The sequence below is a fragment of the Artemia sp. Qi Xiang Cuo genome, chromosome 9 (genome assembly GCF_049724085.1).
Source record: "Artemia sp. Qi Xiang Cuo chromosome 9, ASM4972408v1, whole genome shotgun sequence".
Lineage (NCBI taxonomy): Eukaryota > Metazoa > Arthropoda > Branchiopoda > Anostraca > Artemiidae > Artemia > Artemia sp. Qi Xiang Cuo.
Window position 1 is genome coordinate 58,852,958 of NC_142802.1, and position 15,762 is coordinate 58,868,719.

The following is a 15,762-nucleotide window of genomic DNA, read 5'->3' on the forward strand; positions in this document are numbered from 1 at the left end:
CCACTTGAGCATGTTTCCCGTGCCATTGTGTTTAGGATATGGTTGGTGGTGCAGATTTTTGAAAAAATGTAACAACTATATGATTTATGAAAAAGTTAAAAAATTGCCTGTTTTTTTTGCGGGGGGGGGGGGGGAGAGGGGAAGACCCAACGGGGGTTCCCTGAGTGTATGGCTGATCTCATCAAAATCTTTTTGGCGGTGTATTTAGATATCTTTCTGAAAATTTCGGAGCAGTTTGGCTCCCCTCCACCTGCCTGGATATAGCCTAAACCTAGGCTATATGTGAAAGTTTGCCAATGTTGTTGATTAGGCATTGGGGAGAGGGCCGAGATACATTTAAAATGGAAGTGACTAAAAATTTGACAAATACAAACTTTCTGAATGTAATGAAGTTAAAGAATTTTGTCAATGCAGTGCTTAATTCAGGGAAGGGGATAAAATACAATGTTACCAAATAAAGTATGTTCAATTAATATATGAATTATGCTAACAAAATTATGCTGAAAAAGGATGGCTGCCCCCAATCCCCCCCCCCCCCCCATTGCACTGCCTGGCTGAAGGGCCATGAAACGGAGATCAACACCTCGGATACGGATTACCAAAATCCAATGTCGTACTTTTTTTGCGGACAAAACTGAAAAGCAAACGGAATATGATTATGAGGCGGGGGGGGGATTCCAAGGGACACAGCTTTGGTTGAAAACTAGGATAGACAAACTGCATGAAATCTATAAAATATAATGATAAAGAAAAACATTAATTTCAAAAAATTTCACATTGAGCGCGGATGAGGGTCCAAGGAGCACAGCAAAGGCAATGGGAGAGCACGGAATTAAATGGGGAAGTAAAAAGTAGCTAAGACTAGGAATAAGTGAAGGTGAAGAGGATATGTTGGGTAACGAGAAGATAGATCAAATGGACAGATTCACTTACCTATGTAGTATTATTAATAAGGACAGTGGGTGCAGTGAAGCTTTTAGAAGTAGAATAGCCAAGGCCCAAGGTTTTTTTTCACATTTGAAAAAAGTTTAGAAGAATAGCATAATACGTCTGCGCACCAACATTAGAACATTGGAAACTGCAGTAATGACAGTGGTCAAGTATGGTTCTAAAACATAGGCGCTCCGAAAAACGGAGGAGGATTTGTTACATGTTTTCCTGTGAAATTGCCTAAAGATTTTTTGGGTACCCAACTGACTGACCATATTTCAAACAATAAGCTGTATGGAAAATATTGGTCAATCCTGCTTTAAGGGCTATGATGATAGAAAGGTTGAGATGACTAGGACATGTTCTGCGGGTGAGGATGACAGATTTTTCAACATCGTCCTTGCCGGGCAACCGTCTAGGGCCAAACGAAAACAAGAAATGGCCCGCATAGGGCCACCGCCCCCGAATGGTGGGGGAGGATATCCAGAGGAAATATTTAAGGGAAATAGAAACTTCTTTTGACACCATATATATATATATATATATATATATATATCGAGAAATTCCCACCAAAACGAATAAATCCACTTTCGGTATATGACGTGAACATGAGGTCAGATGGTCCGAGCTCCATACCATCTTGTCTGATCGACCTGAGGGGCATCAAAAAGACCGCATCGGGGGCTTTTCGTTTTCTATTTTCATTGACGATTGCTTTATGCTCGGTGCATTGGAGCCCGAAGAGAGGTGATACTTGCTATTTCCCCTTTAGTGGGAGTAGAAGAAAAATATAGAAACAAACTGGAATTAATGATAATTGAAAAGAATATTTACGACTTTTGGAAAACAGGAGTTCTCCAAATGCTTGCCTCTTGAGTAAATTTTGTAGATTCTTCAGACATTTTGATCCCCGACCTGCCACTCCTTATCCCCGACCCTCCCCCTCGGCCTCTCATATCAAACCCTAAAATTAGTCATGGAGCCCTTAGTATCCCTGTTTTGATTCGTTTTCTCTTTATTTCAGTTTAACATGTTCTTTGTATAGATTTCAGTACTTTCATTTTTAAATGGAAAAGAATGGCGATGTGTCGTTTAAATAGGTAGTTAATGTTGGCAATTTCTTTTTGTTGGCAAAGACCAGTGTTTTCAAAGTAACTGGATTTAACGAGTATTAATGTCGCTTGGAATGAAAAGGTTGAATCTCCTGTTTAATTGGTTTAACTTTAAGGATAGCCTGCAGAATTTAATAATCTCAAGCGATTTCTTCTATTTGAATGCGACGTAATAATCAACCCCCTGGTGGGATCCTATTACAACTATCCTATGCCAAAAACGGATCAGGGGTATATCTAGTGTGGAATTTGTTAGTGAAACTGAAACCCTCCTCCTGGTTTTGCCCCAACTATTTTTCAGTTGACAATTTTGGACGAAGGTGTGTGCTGCTGTCGTAGCCATTATTGTATTGACTAAGTTTTGCCAAAATTACAGCAAGTTTTTGTTTTATTCACATTTTGTAAATCTACAATTGCTACCTGAAAATCTGCCACCAGGTAAAGTTAAATTATTAACATTTTGAAATCAGCGAAACAATTCCCAGAATCATGAATTGCATGCTATCTTGTTGAAAGTGGTAGAATGGGTGTAGTTTTCGATTATATGTTGTTGTTTTTTTCAATGGAGTTAGGAGGTATTCTGCAGACCAAAAGAGTTCATGATACCCTTATAAATAAATAACACTTGCTTCCAACAGAAGGACAAGGTACTGATTTCGTCACATGCAGTAGGCTCGATGCTGGTGACATGATAGCTCTCTGGTGCAGATTGAGATTAGCAGAGTTGCCACCAGTTCAAAAGCAAAATCACTAATATATTCAGTAAAAAAACTAAATCAGCGAAAACAAAATTCCCAAAATCATAATTTACATTCTTTTGGTTGTATGTAGAATACCTCTTACCTCCATAGGAAATAAACCCAGATAATTTAAAAGTAGCCTATTCTACAACTTTCGTCACGTGCAGTAGGCTCTATGGTGGTGGCATCCTAGCTTTGTGGTACAGTTAGAGCTGAGCATAGTTGCCACTAGATCAAAATTGAAATCACTTATGTTTTCAATAAAAAATTTACTAAATCAGCGAAAAAGTTCCCAGAATTATGATTTACATTCTTCGGGTATGATGTAGAATGCCTCCTACCTCATGCTCTATGGTGCACATTGAGATAGCTTACTGAACGGTCAATAGCAAATTAAGTGTTAAAAATTAACTGTTTACATAAGATGAAATTTATCCATGATTAAATACACATACAATGAAACACTATAGTATTCCCCTAAAGCTCATTGGCATTTAAAAAGATGGAAGGTATACGAGTCATTTAGTCACAAAATCCACTAACTTACAAAGAGAAGGGAAGAAAAAGAAAGAAAAGAAAAACAAATGTAGAATATGAAAATTAAATAGTTTAGATATTTTGTCTGGTCTAATTTAGTTTATGCCGGGCCGGATTGTTTTTTTACTTTGTTTATATGTTCTGATCATTTTTTCTTTTTATTAGCCGCATATCTTGTGTGAGATTACTGGCATTTTTGTGCAGAAACCGATTTCCCAGCCAGAATCTGGCCCTAGGCACTAATTATCTCCCATAAACATCACTTTTCAGAAGCGCATCCTGTATTTTTGTTCGGAGGGGGGGGGGCTACTAAAAAAAATTTGGGGGGGGGGGTACACAAAAAAACCTCAAAAAACGCATACAAAATTTGTTTATGTCCATTTTTGTTACATTTTTACGAGTCAAATAAAAAATTTTTTTTGGGGGGGGGGTTCAAACCGGGTAACCCCCCCCCCTGGATACGGCCTTGTCACATTTATCATCTGGTGTTCAATAGTTATTCAGAAAGCTTAAAATGGCTCTAGAAAGCTCAGAAAGCTTTGAAAGCTCAAAAGCAGTGATATATGACAGGGTAGTTTTGATCGGACTCCATTTGAAGGTGGGATAATTTCATTTTAGTATAGAAAAATATGCATACTTTGATTTATTATTAATATTCTTTTTGGTTGTTGTTAATTTACTACTTAAAAGGAATATGGGCTCTAATAATGTTTATTTGGTTTTAGCCTACTGAATTACCTTGTTCCTCAAATTTCCATCAGATTTGTATTTTAAAATTTCCAACTTAAAAGATCTTGTATTGTCACATTGTAGATCTTGAGTACTTATGTAGTATCCTGAATACGCTCAAGAAGTTTGCTCTGTTTGATCTGAGAAAAGCCGGTCTGTTTGTCTGCAACCGGTTATAATTAGCTTAATCTTAGTGAGAAAAACTATGATGCAGGTATATTTTTAATTAAATATTTAATATATAGAGTTGATTAGGTATATAATAATCGAATATAATGCGGTCTAGGCGGCCTGTTTTCCATATTTTTGTTTGTAGTTTCCATAATTTTGCTATTAAAGTCTTATATTTTCATCATATTTTGTTATATTCCATTAGGATTAGGCTAACTTCACTTTTTGGGTGGGTATGGGATATTTATAAGTATCCTTTTTGGTTATTGTTAAATCACTACCTAAACGGAAGATGGGTTCTAATAATGTTAATTTGTATTTAGCCTACTGAATTACCTTGTTCCTCTAATTTCCAATAGATTTATATTTTGAAATTCCCAACTAGATTCCCAATTTTTAGCAAATTTAGATCATTTCCTTAGAAAAGGTCTTAAGTACTATCAGTAATATAAGTAATATCATAAGTCTGGTTCGATGAATGAATACATGGTTGGTATAACTTTAACCCTTTACGGGTTAAAGTTGCTCAGGGGGTCGGTATAATGCGAAGATTTCAGCATTTTTTTCCATATGAAATCCTGCGTATAATTTATTTTGCGTTGCCTCATTCCCATCTTACGTATTGTGCCCTGAAATATTTGGCAACATTCAGATGTCATGTGAAACCAATACAAACTCTTCAAAACCGTGCTCTTCTAATTTTAAAGAATTATTTACCATCACTGTCTTCGTTTCCTAATAATAGTAAAACTGAAAGTCTATATCTTTTAACTAATATTTTGCCTGTTTCACATATATTCACCCTCAATTCTTTTTTATTTAAGGTAAAATATGACCGGTCGGAACTACCTACGTACTTTCGTTCGAATAATTTTTTCCCTCTGCAACATGCCCATTCTTATGAAGCCCGACATAAATGGAACATTCAGCACCTAAAATTAAGCACAGAGAGATCACGGTTCTCGCCCTTATTTTCAATCACGGGTTCATGGTGTCTTCATCTACCCTTTATTGATTGCAGTAAATCTCTTACAAATATAAAAAAGCAACTTCATTCTATCCTTATAAATAATTTTAAGAATTAATAATATATTGAAAATCTGGGTACATTTGATATTATTGTTTTGTTGGGTGTTTTGCCCTGTGTGATGCCGGTTATCGGTTACCCTAACAGTGAGCTTGTGAAGGCAAGAGCAGCTGCCAAATTCTGGCTGGGGGTTTGGCACGAGTGCGACCGGCCAAGAAGCGGGGTAGTCAATGAATTGCGGGTTTATACAAAACGGCGGTTCGCGAAAGAGCTACGAAAACATCGTAGTAGCCTCAAACGGGAAACAGTTTCAAAAATCATTGAAAACCTTAATTTGGTCTGTAGAAAGTACGGGACAAAATGCTAGTGATATAGATGAGGAAATATGGGTAGATTATTTTGCTGCTGATTTCTCCCCACCAGATGAAGTGAAAAATAAAAATTTTAGCGAAGAGCTCGATCAGCTTATGACGAAAGAGCAGAATTACCTCGTGATTACTAATGCGAAAATAACCCACCTTTGTCAAAAATTAAAGAAGAAAGTATCCGCCGGTGCCGACCAAATTTGTGCTCTACACCTACTGAATGGTGGTCCAGTTCTATCGGAGCATTTAGCAATAGCTTACCAAATTATACTAACACATGGTATTGTACCGGACATTTTCTGTTTAGGTGTGATCACTCCAGTTTTGAAAAGGGGTAAACCTGATCATGAACCATCATCATATAGACCCATTACTGTATCATCTGTGTTTTGTAAACTATTTGAAAAGCTCATAATTTCGGACATTAAAGCTAGTTGTAAAGTGCCTCCCCACCAGTTTGGATTCCAAGTTGGCTTAGGATGTGCCCATGCCTTGCATGTAGTTGCAAATGTTCTACTGGATGCCCACATTTCGAAAGAAAGCCTAGCTATAGGAGAATATGATGTACGGCGGGCTTTTGATTCGGGTATCCATTCTCAGAATATGGTTGAGCTGAGAAAGTCCGGAGTTGACCGTGCTATTGTCAAACCCTTGAATGACATGTATAGTAGGCTCAAGGTCCGTATTAAACTGTCAGGTAAATTAAGTCGTAGGTTTGCTATGGTGAAGAAAGGTATAAAACAGGGAGCCGTATCATCACCTGATCTATTCAACAACAGCATATCGACGGCCCAGTCAAAAGTGGCCCCTTGCTGTATTTTTAAAGGCATTGACGTGTCCCTAGTTGGGTTTGCAGATGACCTTCTAAACTTTTCAAGAATTTTGTCTTCTTTGGAATCTAACTTTAATATTTTGGAGATGGAGTATGATGAAATTGGGTTGAGTTTTAATGTGACAAAATGTGAAGTACTGTTATTTAACTGGAATGCCTCTCAACCCGAAATCCAACTGGGGTCACAGGTGGTCATGCCCTCTAAGTCAATTGTATACCTGGGTCTGCCGATCGGTGAAACTCTTCAGCATACACGAGCACTACTTGTAAAGCACATCGAGAAGAAGATCAGGTCAGCTTATGGAGCTTCGGTTTCCTCCAAGCGTAATCTAAATAGGTCGCTGCGTGCACAAATATTTGTTGCTGTTGCCTTACCCCATGTTCTTTACGTTTCGCCGTTCTGGAAGTTACTTACACATTCGAATAAAGTAACTATAAGAAGAATATTCTTCAGGTACCTCAAGTTCCTACTTGAGATTCCATTAAGAACAAGTAATTCTTACCTAACGAGGCGGTATTCAGTACCTGACCCATTTACTGCGGTGGAAGCGTGTCTTGAAAAGTACCGTGATAGAGTAGAAGCGAGTAACCACCAGTGGACTGCCATTCTTACATAGTTGTATTATAGTTCCTTCGTGATTATTTTCATTTCAAGAAGTTTCGTTGTGTTTTGTATGTGCGTTTTCTTCTCTTTTGTTTTTTATCCGTCTTTTGTTCAATTGTGACGGGTTTTTCCAATATATTTATTATTATTATTATTTATTCGCCCGTTGGTATTTTTTTTTTTTTTTTTGGTATTTTCGGTTGATCTTTGCCCGTTGTCGTTGGGTTTGTGGGGTGGGTGTCTGTCTATTGGTGAGTCATGGAATAACTCTTACTTATTATTTTGTTGTTAAACAGGTTTATTCCGATTAATATACTGGGTTTTTGTCATTCGACCTTGTGTCTCTTGTGTTTACACTGTATTTATGTCTATTTTGTACAGATATTTTAAAATTAAACCTTGAACCTTGCCGCCCGATCACTAGATTTTAGTGATTTTCTTCAATAATCTAGTGATTTATATGCTGATTTAGTGATTTTTTGTTTAGGCAATATAAAAAGTCACTTGAGATAGTGATAAATCACTAAGGCGTGGCAACCCTGAATGGATAGATATGAGATAAATGAATTAAGTGACATAACATCTTGTTCTTTTGGTGAAAGTTAGTGCTGAAGGCTTGTCGCGGGATCGCTTATTTCCGAGGGAACATAAACCTGAAGAAGCATGTTAGTTATCTTAGAAATTCAAATGTGTATCCCAAGGGCCTTGCGTACTTGAACCCCGTGTAGATACTGCGGTTATCCTTCAGTTTTTAAAATTACCTTTTACGCAAACTTTAACCAGGCTTTCTGTAATACTTAGGTTTTTTGTAACCTACATAGGCTCGTTTAATTTACCCTGGAAGGGGGGGGGCGAATTTGGGTAACTAAACAGTTTCATGCGTACATGTCTCGTTAGAGGAATTTTTTTGGGAGGGGTCTTAAATGGTATAAATGACTGTTCCGTGTCCACCTGTGCTGAGGCATGGTCATGCTTAAACATTTCATAAAGTAAAACGTATTTGAAATAAGGCAAAAAATTTTGAGCTTTAAGGAGGAGGACCTATAAAAATGCTTAGCTGGTTGGGGGGGGGCTCCTTTTCGCACGAGCTTCTCCTCTTCCTCTCAATGAACATAATGTTTTAAAATTCATTTTGTTCTCTTATAAAATTCACCCATTGTCATTTAGTGTCATTTGAATTGCTGGAGTTAACCTGCGAAAGCCTGTGTTTGGTTTATAATTTCAAATTAATTCATGCAAACAAGACCTAAAGCTAAGCCTTGATTCAGTGGCATCAGTTTATGAAAGAGCGGAAGGGGGGGCAAAATGTATTTTAAAATCTAGGGATTGACAGTTTTTCTTAATTTCTAATGATAATACAAAAAAAAATCTGTGAAAATATTCAATAAGGTGTTTTCAAAATCTAAAAGGTAGCTCCCCCCCCCCAATTGACACTTGCTCCTCACTTACTTTGTGTTGATTTTTTTTTTATAATGGAAAATACGTGGAAAATTGCATAAAAAAGTTTAGCTTTTGAGGGGGCCAGAAGCCCTTCTCTGTGTACGTAAAATATAAAATCGCGAACATAAATTATGTGTACGCGCCTGTTCACTGTCGTCAAACAAAAAATTACATTTTTGCGGTTCTGATTGCTCTTATGTAAGGTATACACCCTTTGTAGCTTAATGTGTTGTGAAGAGCCAGTGTTGAGTGTTGACCTGTGTAACCCTGTGTCAATTTTGTAATTTTTGTATTTACAAATTCAATTCCTCAAACAAAATACTCAGCTGGTCCGCACTTACCTTGTATTGATTTTTTTTTTTTTAATAGAGAATTGTAAAAAAAACATTTAGCTTTTTGAGAAAAGAGTCCGAAGGCCTCCCTTGATTATGTATTTCAGTTACCCCGGGAAAAAATTAATCCTTCATAATTTAATATCTTTCGAATTAACGGAGTTATCCGGGAACCTTTACTTTTTTTTTCAACTGCTAAAACTGACTCAAATTCCTATGGGGGTTTCTTGTCAATGGGATTTTAAATAGACTCCATATTGAATTCCCAAACATGGGAACGCAAAGATATGCAGATACTTGTGGGTCACGCTATCCGGGTCGAGTCCCTGCAGGTGTTATTTTGGGTTATGCATAGGACCCTGAGGCGTGGAAGGCACCGGAAAAGAACGTGAAGCAATTAAGAGACTGACAATAAGTTTTCGTTGCCCTTGAGATTTTAAGGAAACAGAAAATGAGGAAAATAACATGCAAATTTTGAAACATTACATAGACACACCAAAGATACTTGTGCTTAAGGCTTACCCTGAACATTTATCTATATTCAGTACAATGCATAATAAAAAATAAATAATGCATATACAATATACTACTATATATATATATATATATATATATATATATATATATATATATATATATATATATATATATATATATATATATATATATATATATATATATATATATATATATATAGCTATTCAGTGTATCGGCTGATACTTTTTCGATTGACAGATCCATAGACCTGCACACAAAGGGAAGGGGACTCTCCCCCAAATTATGTTAAATAATATGTCAGGAAAATTTGTGAAAAAAAATTAATGAATTGATTTATTGAGCCCTCTTTCTTGTATTGGGAAAATTGATAAAACAAAGGTTGACGCCTACTTTAGGCATGCACGCTGGAATTCATTAAGAGGAGAGAGAGGGGGTGAATTTGAAATAAGACAAAGTGCATAAAATATATGGGGGGAATCCTAAAAATGTTTTAGCCTTTTCTCAGGAGAAAATTAAGCTTTCCTTTGTGTACGTGTTTTTCCCCTTCTTCTTAAGTATCCGACACGTTGTTCACCTGAAATGGTCGATAATATTTAGAATAGCACATTTAATCTTACTTCTTAAAAATTCTTATGTGCTTGTAAGAAGTTGGTTTCTGACACTTACTCTGAGGGGATAAAAAAAATGATAGGAAAGTGTTTTCAGATTGAGACGATTGATCGTCTCAGAAATGAGACTTTTTCAGATTGTGGTCTTAGACCCGTGATTCCCAACGTGGGGCACATGTCCCACCTGTTGGGGCATGGCAATGTTGTTGTTTTTTGGGGGCGGGGGATATGGGCTGGACACACGCCCTTCGGATTTTTATGCTTCAGAGGCTTAAAAAAAAATTATGTAAATGATATCACATTCAGATGCATTTAAAGATGAAGAAAATACATGATAGTATTGCAATGACGCACTGTATAAAAGGCGTTTTAAATTCTGAATGACAAAATCTGAGTACCACAAGGGGGGCATCAGGATTTTAGAAATGCCTTGGTGGGGTATGGCCCTCAGTTGGGAACCACTGCTTTAGACCTTAGCTTCATTGGTGCTCTGCTGCCTCGTAGCACAGTGGATTGAGGATATGTTTGACAATTCGGGGCCCTGGGATCGACATTGCTTCAGCATGGCTGGGCGACAGGCTTGCTACTTGTCCCTGTAAAAAAGACCCACCAATTGAAACATCAATTTAACAGGAGCCGGTGTTTATCCCCCCAGAAAATGTCACCAGAAAGATTTTCCCCCGTGGCTGGTTGGTCTCCATTCACTTTCAACTTATAAAAAAAGAACTTTTCATTCTCGATTTCTGAAATTGGAACTCTCAATTTCTGACGTAGTGAGCACCCTCCGAAGATTCTGTGACCTTGTGGTGGAGATGGGGACGAGGAAGGGGCAATTCCCCTCCTATAAAGAATAAATTCTGCTCATTGTGGGGTTTGATGTTGTTCTTTACTTTCGCAATAAAAGTGTATACCAGAAATGTTCCAGAAATCGGGAGGATTTAAATATTAATTTCACATTTTTGATGTTTTTAAATTATTTTTTTTTAGAACCGCCCCCAAAAAAGTCCTGGATACCGCCCTGAGGATTATATATAAGTTTTTACCTCCATCCTCCCCTCGTCTCTCCGTTAGAACTAATTCTGAATTTATCTGAAGGCTCAATGAGGGCTGGGATGTTTTGGCATTAAAATTCATTCTTTGAAGCATCTATTTCCCTTCCTAACTACAAAACAATCAGAGAACACAATTGTAGAGGTAAAGAGGAATTGTAGAGGAATATGCAAATGTTAGGAATTGTAGAACAACAGGGAATTTACCCTGTCTACAGGGAATTTACCCTGTAGACAGTGAAATTTGTTTATACCTTAAAGATATTTCAGGTAGTTAGGAAGGGAGGGAGATACTTCAACGAGTGCATCATAATGGAAGTGATTGGAGACCAATCAGCCGCGGGGGGTAAATGCCTAGCCCCCTATTCAACACCTTGTGCGCCAGCAATGGTCCTGGAGGTTCTTCATCACTGGCGCTCCTAACACTTAATAGGCCAACTGAGTATTTCTTCTCTGTATTAAAAGGCGAAATTGTTGAAATAGTGCAAAATCTTGTAATGATAGAAATTAACCTTGTAGCCTAATAGTAAAAAAAAATGATCTTGTATAATAAAAATGATCTTTTAGTAATAAAAAATTACATTTGTTTGGTCGATAAAAGGCTTATTTCATATCTTCTACCGCTCGTTATAGAATTAATGCAGGGCTGCCAATCCTTGAACACGTCAACGTCCAATGCTTAGCCGCACTAAGCTATCTTGAAATGACGTGGTTTTCTAAATCTTATGTTGTTGGACATTAAAAAAGTATATGGAAGTGATGCTTCTTATAGTCATATTTTCAACGTCAGCCACATATGCTTGAAAGTCCTTGAGCTCGAGAGCTATATAATCAATGGCATAAATTTTGTTCTCCTATTATTTGCCTTTTCTTGGGTTTTTCACACGCCCCTGAAATGAATACTTTATTCCATGCCTGATCGACATCAAGTTTTTAATATTAATAATTTTGACCATCCGTCTTAAGTTTTAAAGCAGGGTCACTAAGATAAAACTTAGCACAACTAAAACAGCGAGGAAAATTCCCAGCCTGTAGAAAACAAGGAAAAAAGCAAATATTTCGGATGAGACCTCTGCTCAGCAGTTGCGAGATCTTTATTATTGCCACACTTAGCCAACCAGATTTATATTTTTTTACACTTCGGGGATTTGACAGAATTCCTATGCGAAAGTTTTTATTTGTCTTACTTTCTCTTTGTCAGCTCAATTGTGCATGTGGAGATATTCCGGGGGGAAATTTTCAGCCGGTTTGGATTTCCGGGAAAAAATTCCACGGAAAGGTATTTCCGGAGTGATCGGAAAAATGATCAGAAATTAAAGTTTGTTTCAAATGAAAGTATGCTAAGGAGAATTTTCAGGCTGATTCGTCCGCAAGAAATTTTACGAGGGGAGGGGGAGGGGAGGAATTTGCAGCGAGGATGGAATTGTTCGGGGGGAATTTCATGGTTGTATTTTACGTGGGAGGAACTTTCCACGGAAGAGTTTCCCATGAAGGGAGGGAATGTTTCATGGAAGGTTAGCCAGATTTACTGGCATTATTTGAAAAACGATCAGAAATTAAATAAAACAAAGAAGATTTTTCAAGTGAAAGTAAGGAGCAACATTAAAACTCAAAACGCACATAAATTATTCCTATATGAAGGGGCTGCCCCCCTCCTCAATACTTTGCTCTTTATGCTAAAGTCTCACTGTTTGTTCACTTATTTTAAGAACGACTCCTGAAACAAAAGGGCCGTTGAATTTGAATAGGAAGCTTTTTTTAAACTGCTTAAAACTTTAGCATAAAGAGGAAAGTATTGAGGGGGGGTAGCCCCTTCGTATACGGAATAATTTCTGTTCGGCTTAAGTTTTCATGCTGCTCCTTACTTTCAGTTGAAAAAGTTTGTTTTTTTAATTTAATCATCAATAAGGATTTAATATCCACCTCGCACTAATATGGCCGTTTGAATGAAACATATTCCTTGCAAAGAATATTTTTTTGCTTAGCTGTAGTTTTTTGCTTACTTATATATATATATATAGGCTATATATATATATATATATATATATATATATATATATATATATATATATATATATATATATATATATATATATATATATATATATATATATATTAACGACCCTGATGTATCCATTGAAGTCTTTGACATCGCAAAAAATTGCTTTTTCGTCCACCCTTGATCGAAACAAAATGTTTAGTATAATTTTACGTACTACCTGGCATTGGGACTGCAGTCGCTAAAAACCTGTTTTCATAGGGATGTATTATGGCTTTTTTTTAAGTTGGCTCACCAACTCCCCACCTCCTCATGGTGTTAAAATTCTGTGGAGTGTTTGGACGTGTCTACCTTGGACAATGTCCTTTGGGCTACTTCAGAATTGTCAGCATGGTTAGCCTACTTTAAGGGCTATTGTTGCTTTTTCTGGACTGTTCTGTCAAAATCAAGAATACGGGTCTTCTTAGAAATTAAACACATTAATTTCCTTGTTTATCTAGTGTTCTGGTGTTTGAAATTAGTTTTGTTATTTTTTTTATGAATTTTAGTAGACTATAGTTAAACTATGCTCATTTAAAGTTAAATCACATTTTATCTGGCAGTTTCTGGTTAATTACCTTACCAAGGTGGCCAGACGAGCCGCATTTGCGTCATTTCGGTGCTTTTTGATGCGCTTGCACATTGAGTTTTTCAAATTGGTGTATTTTTTTTGGGTGGGGGGGTCGTTTATTCGGCGCATTTTCACCAGAAAAACGGAGCTATCCGCGCATTTTCACTTTTATGGCGGCGATACTTTAAACCAAACATCTGACAACACTGTACCTTACTGTACATTTCTTAATTCAATTTTTCAGTGTCAAATGAGTTTTCCTCTGGTCGTGTTTATATAGTTATGTTTATACAGTTTTGTTTATACAGTTCCCTACCAGGCCACAGTTCACGTAATTATGTATTTCGTTGAATGATTCATTGTTTTCTTTTGTTGGCTGGGTCTTGATTTACCTCATAAAGAGATTTACCCCATAAAGTGGGGTTCATATGCATGTCTAGTTAGATTTTCATTTCTACCTGTCTGTCCAGACCTCGACATGGAGGCAGCTCCCGTTAACATATTGAAATCGGAGCATGTCTAGTTATATTTTCATGTCTACTTGTCCGTCCAGACATCGACATCAAAGCAGCTTCCTTTCACAAATAGAATTCGGAGCATGTCTAGTTAGATTTTTATGGGTCCACTTGCCTGTCCGACATCGACGTCGAAGCAGCTTCCGTTGGCGTAAAATTCGGTTCTTAGCTGCAACAAATTAAAACTGAAGCATCCAGTTCTATTGGATGAATTGCAGCATATTGAGCTTTGAAGCACAATAAGAAAATGATAATTGTAATAGGTTTCAAAAACGCTTTGGGGCACAGTTAAAAAATTGCAACTCCTTATTGACCGCCAAAAATGAATTGCAAATGGTACCATTGAACGCCGGGAAGAACTGTGTCTAGGATTTCAAGTTCTACCAATCTGGAAGCTTCATTTGTTAATATATGTATTATCTTCTCCTAAAAGCAGCGTCCACGTGTATCTCTAGCTGAACTTAGAGGCCTAGGCACGTGTACGGCTACAAATGCATTCTTAGACACGGAAGTGCTACTGGATATGTACTTGAACGCCGCTTAAGGGCAAATTTGGTTTTTCTAACGCAAATTTGGTGCAATCCGGATTTTTGTTCGGGGGAGGGGATGCACAAAAAAACCATCAACAATTTGTTTATATGCATTTTGTTACGTTTTTACGAGTAGGACAAAATTTCAGGGGTGGGGGCTCAAACCCCGTACCCCCCTGGATACGGCGATGCTATGACTACTTGCACTTCCTATGAATGATCTTGGAGCCACAATGTTTGGCTATGCCCTTAATTTATTAAATTGTTTCCTATCTTAAATCTTGAAAAATTTTTGCTCACTTGGAAAACTTCAAAACCATACTTTTGCTTTCTTGTAAAATTGTGGAAAATGTCGTCTGCGCCGTGTGGTCTTTTGCAAGATTTGTCAATTCACGGAGGTATAATTTTTGGCTCTCTTTATTCTTTTTCTCCTACCCGACCTCGAAAGGAGTCACTAAGATGAATTCTAGGTCATCTTAGTGACTCCTTTTTCTCAAGTTGAAGGTTTTGCCTCAGAAATACACAATCCTCTTTTTTTCTGAGCAACTTTTACTGACATTTTGTCAACTTTTAAGATAAAACACAAGTGGCACAGTATTTGTGGTGAGCTCGGTAGATGGAAACATAGTATCCTAAAATTTCCCGATTATGGCCAATTATATTGAAATCAGATACTAATTTTGAAATTTACCCTCCTTCTGCCGGAATGCCTGCTTCGTATCCACTCATTTTTGCAATTATTTTTTTTATGCCGAAACTTGCATTAAACTCATGCCCGGACACAAGGGGAAGGGGCAGGGTAATTCACCCAGGGTTGGTCCAAAGCAGAACTTTGGAGTCTTGAGTCGTGGAGTCGTTAGTATAAGTTTTGCTGAATTGAGCTGAAGGTCGAGTAACAGAAAAAAATTTCCAGAAATAAAAGTCCCTTTGGTGTCTAAGCCGGAGTCTGAGTTATGGAAACGCAAAAAGGCATAAATTTTAAAACATATTTGTGCTTTTATACTAATATAAAAATTTATAATATAAATATTAGCTACTAACAGGGTCTTTAAAATTATATTTAGAAAAGAGTTGCCTAAACTGTACTTTTTACAAAAATGGAAGAAAAGGGGTCTATACGATAAGGGAAGTGTT

General features: G+C 37.1%; 1 protein-coding gene and 1 long non-coding RNA gene across 13 annotated transcripts in view; one reads left to right on the top strand and one right to left on the bottom strand.

Annotated features, from left to right (window-relative positions):
• The window catches only part of LOC148948882 (uncharacterized), a 325,997-nt gene that overhangs the window by 54,530 nt on the left and 255,705 nt on the right, over positions 1-15,762 (bottom strand). The window lies entirely within an intron of this gene.
• LOC148948883 (uncharacterized) overlaps positions 1-15,762 on the top strand; it is a 40,734-nt gene that overhangs the window by 13,004 nt on the left and 11,968 nt on the right. The gene's annotated exons all lie outside the window — the stretch shown is intronic.